Genomic DNA, 5,483 nt, shown 5'->3' with positions numbered 1-5,483 from the left:
ACTTATGTCTCTCTGAAACGAAATAACTAACAAATTATAATCCCATACAAACTAACAAATTATAATCCCATACAAACCAACATTATAATCCCATAATGGACGTCGCGCATCTTGAAGCATTTTGTAGAACCTTTCAGCTTCAAGATTAGGATCCTCAACCATGTTATTAGCTTCAGCATGAGTACCAAGATCAAAATATTTCCCAATCGACGGTCCTGCTGCATCCATAATCAACTGTTCATATTCATTGAGGTTGTTTCGTTGACTATTTTCCCCGTAATAACCACTTGGTGTTTGTCGAATCTCCCCATGGTGATGCCAACATTCGTAACCCTCCATGAAGCCCTTACGACACAGATGCACCCTGACGTGGTCCGTACTTTGAAATTTCATACACCTACACTTCACACATGGACAACTGATATCCTTACTTTGTGATACTCTTCTCTCCCAAGCAAACTGGATGAACGTTTCCAAACCCTCAAGGAAGGCTCGAGTTAATTGCCTTCTGTCATTGATACGATTCTACATCTAACTCCTATCGTTACCGGCTTCCATACTCCTGACTTTGTAAAATATTAAAGAAAATTATGCATTCAATTCATGAAAATATTAAGCCACAAATATAAGTAGCTAATACACTTCCAACAAACTTCAAGCAATTTCCACTCAATGAAGTAAGTGGAAAACAAACATATGCATTCATCAGGGGACAATTGCAAGAAGCAACCAGAGAATTAGGATAGTACACTAGAAGATGGGGACATACATTCAGAGGGAACATCCAAAGAATGAGAAAATACACAAGAAGATAGGGACATATTACAGAACGTGGGGATAACATATATAATATTTCATCGCAATGCAAACACGCAATTACATCAAAACATATGTAATTTGTTACCTTAAACGACAGATAAAGATATGAAGGAAACGCTGATGTGAATCATACATTATCCAACTGCGCAAAAAGAACCAACCATTAACATTCATAGTACTTATGTATCAACTTTTAGGGTTAGGGCTATAGTGTGAAAATATATGCTTATGTATTTTTTAAGTAGATTCTTTTATCTAAGTTTGTTATTAAGTGGATTCCTTTATTTTATTTTCCTTGCATTCTTCTGGTTTTTTTTCTGTTATTACAAAAATATATCAAAGACTAATTATATACTTCAATATATATCTAATGTAATCATTTAAATTACGGTAAGTGTAACACCCCGTATATATCCGGTAATGTTATCATAATATCGTATTAAGTTGCGCTTAATTAAAATGCGGAATTACTTTTTCTTTTCAATTATGATGTCATTAACATTACCAACTTGCTTAATAATCAATTAATAAAACATCGCCTGTATGTAATTGCAATAAAACAGCTAACTGAAATACCTCATAACATAAATAATATAAATGTGGCTCTAGTCACGGAACTACAACAACGTAGACCGGACCATCTAACAGTTTATACAACTCCAAACTACAAGTACTAACAGAGAGTGTCATGGACAATCCCCATGCTCACTCAAATAAGGCAACATGCCCAACATCAGTCTCAACAACAACACATCATAAATAGCGGAAGACATAAACAGCATCCAAATCCAGTCATGCTAACAAATAAGCAGAAACAACAAAATCAACTAAGTTCCGGCCTCCCGCCGCCTGAGGCATCAGTACCCATACTACCTGATCCTGAAATAAGCATTCCCCAAACGTGGGGTAAGATCTCTAATCTAGAAATCTCAGTAAGTCAGTGAGTCCTCAAGGATATTCCACCCCAAGCTCACTTACATGTGCAATATAAGTTCAAAAGCAGTTTATCATTTATCATTTCAAAAACAATGCAATGCAACAGATAATATGCCATGTGTGTCAATACTAATCTACTGGCCAGAGACAGTGCAGGTATACGTCTATCACCTACACACCGTGCAAGTACCACTTGCATTCACCCCGGTACACCGTCTTGTATGGCGCTACATACTCAGGCTTCCCGTCAAGATGAAACAACACATGCATATTAAAAGCCATTACACGTAAAGTTCAATCAACATATCAAATATCCAAAAGCATGTACACAGCATGCAAAAACCATACCCCCATGGGACATGGTGGAACCACAACATGGCTAAACCGAGGACACGAAAGCTTACCTTGCAAGCTAACTCCAAAAGCCAAGAGTCCACAACTCAAAGTCCAAACACAGCAGATTCACAATCTGTTATGGACCAACAATACATCAACAACATGCACCACAAGCATACAATATTAAGACAACGCCTTTCCATTACGTTTTCAAGTCTTAAAGCTTCTAACAAAGCCACAAACCCTTAATCCCATGATTCTGGCTTAATCCATTAAATACAGAAGTTCAACTTTATCAATCTAGGGTCCACAAACCCCCAATAGCCTACTGTACACACAGCACAGCTACTGTTCTACGAAATCCCAGAATATCCGGATATTCCTCGGGACAATATCCGGATATGCAATATCCGGATATCTCACTGGACATATCCGGATATGCAATATCCGGATATCCAGAATCCCATATCCGGATATCTCGTATCCAGATATCCCAAAACCCCATATCCGAATACACATATCCGGATATCATATCTGGATATCCCATATCCGGATATTCCACGGGCCGATATCCGGATATTTCACGACAGAATGCGGTTTCTGCATTTTCGTGAAGATATCCTTCCAAGGTTGGGTTTTTACCAATTTTAAACACCTAAACATGCATTTCTAGGTGTGTTCAACATTACCCCACAACAAGTTATCATCTTTAAGCCTTAACATGCATCAAGCTTTCATTTTTAAGTTCAAAGACTCAAGACCAAAGGTGACAAGGCTTACCAAAGCTCAAGACAGAGGTTGGAGGTGCTCTTGGAGCTCACAATTAGGCCCCAAGGTGCTGACTTCAAGGGTGTACGAAAATACCACCCAAACAAGGATCTTTCTTCACAAATGAAGCTCCTTGAAGCCTCACAAGCCAAGCACAACACTCCTCAACAAGAGTGCTACCAAACAAAAAAACACCTCAGCCCCTACAACCACCACAACTCAGAAAAGGTGCTCCTTTCACACTCACAATGACCACTCACACAAGGCTCAAGTGTTTGGAGGTGAAGAAACCAAGCAAAATTGGCACTTGATCTCCAAAATGGTGAAGAAAGCTCAATGGAACAGTAGCAACTGACCAGCCACTCCAGCATTCACGTAGCAACAGAAAACCTAGGGCTTTGTGCCCTTAACAAAGGTATTTATAGCCACTTACCCAATTAACACACAGTATTAACTTTAATTGCTACGCTTAGCATTTTAATCCCAAACTTTGGATTATGAAACTACATAATTTTCTAAGATTTATCATATTTTTCTTATAATTTTCTGAGCACTTTTCCGGTACGCGCTTTTCCAAGCCAGTACCGGTTTCCAGCACCAGTTCTCATTATCTGGACTTGAAACTCGTTTTACAAATCCTACATATCATTCTAGTAATTATCATGCACTTACATTAATTTTCCGGGATACTTTTTCGGCACGCATTTATACCGACTAGCAGAACCGGTATCTGCATTTTTCTTCCGAAAAGTGACTTTCAACATTCTTAATCACTTATTACGATTTCTAAGCCTCATAAATAATTATTAGGGTCAATTATGGAATCATTTCCTAATTTTGCATAATTAATTAGTTAAATACCTTAATTAACGGTGCGGGTTCTTACAGTAAGTAAGTCTTTTATTTTTTTCACCAACATCAACCTATTATATAGAACAACAGAAAAATGTGGTCCTCCTTAATCTTTTGGATATTGGTAGAAAGAAATTTGGCGCATTTATTTCTTAAGCAAACATATAGCCTAAATCTAACAAAAAGTAAAGCACATAAATAAATGTTAAGAACTAAACAATACAAGCTAACAGTGCGTGCTTCTATTTGGCTGTGCTTCCGGAAGAGGCAGACAAAAAAATAAAATAAGATAAATGTCTTACTAAAAATTGAACAGGATATAAATTCAGAGGTGTAGTAATAATTACTTTTAATCTAGGTAATAACATCAATTTATTAATTACTTTTATTATTTAAGAAAAAAAATAGAAAATTAGGGAATATACTACCATATAATTTAAAAAGGAAAAAAATAAAACCTTTACAATTTCCAGTCACATAAAAAATATGTTAGATAAATTGTCTTAAAAAATATAAATAGTTTTTTCAGTATTTGTAGTATTATTTTTTAAGAAAAACATAAAATATTTGCATATGCATATAACATATTATATGTCAAATTGCAAATCGACAATAACAAGTAATATTGAGAAGACACTATGCATATATACTTAGTGACCTTGATGCTCTCCGGCAAGTATACCGATCGCACAAGTAATATAGAAGTAAGTAGAGTATCGTCTCCACAGGGATTGTAAACCAAGTACTACAATAACCAGTCCCCTTAAGTTGGAAAACTCGGTTTGTTGTTTGGAAAATTATGAATTGAATTTGAGTAACAATATGAAATAAAAATAAAGACTTGTTTTTACATTTTTATTTAAGAGAAATAAACAATAGCAATGAGAATTGATTTTAAAAATATGAAAAGTATTGTAGCTAGAGCGCACTCACCTTATGATCCCCACTTCTTACTTTGGATTGATTTACAACATTAATTTATAAAATTACTCGGATAAATTATTATCTAAAATAATTAGGTAAATCTCAATCCCTTAGCAATTTAACCCTTTAATCCCCAATTGGAATCCTAATCCCTTAGCAACCCCTGATGAAAATTAAGCGATGAAATCTATAATTTAGGCATCCGCAATTCAATACACATCTATTCCTAGCATGCATACGAACCGTTATCCTACCCCCTTTTAGGATGGAAACTCCAATATCCCTATCTAGGGTTCTAACCCTCACACTATTATCAATTATTAGAGTGATCAATTCTAATAGAGAAAATATCAAATACGAACAAGGTAGAGATAAAGATAATTATATAAACGAGCAATTATAAATCAATCCGCGTAACAAGGGTTCCCATAGGGTTTGTGACCCTAACTACAATAAAAGAAAACTAGCCAAGCATAATCATGGATAAAAATAATTCAATATCCAAAAGCATAAAAATAAAGAGAAAAGAGAAGAAGAACTTGATCCCAGGAATCCCCTCAGAGCTCTGTCGTCGTTTCTCTTCAGAAGAATAGGTCTGAATACCTAATTCTGTCATAAGGATCCTATTTATATGACTCTTTTTTTTCTCTCAAAAATACCCCCGAGATAACACGGTACTTCTATCCCGCAACCCGCGCCAGTTGGCGCCAGTTTGGCGCACGTTTGCGCCACGCTTCTGTCCAATTCAGAAAAGTCGGAACCAAATTCACGTAACCTGGCGCCAGTTGGCGCCATCCTTCACCTTTTGGGCGCCAACTAGCGCCACTTCTCCTCACTTTATGGGCGCT

Source organism: Gastrolobium bilobum, unplaced genomic scaffold (assembly GCF_033153095.1).
Source record: "Gastrolobium bilobum isolate Gb01-03AN ecotype WA unplaced genomic scaffold, APGP_CSIRO_Gbil_v1 utg49266, whole genome shotgun sequence".
NCBI lineage: Eukaryota > Viridiplantae > Streptophyta > Magnoliopsida > Fabales > Fabaceae > Gastrolobium > Gastrolobium bilobum.
Note: the sequence above shows the minus strand (reverse complement) of the source record.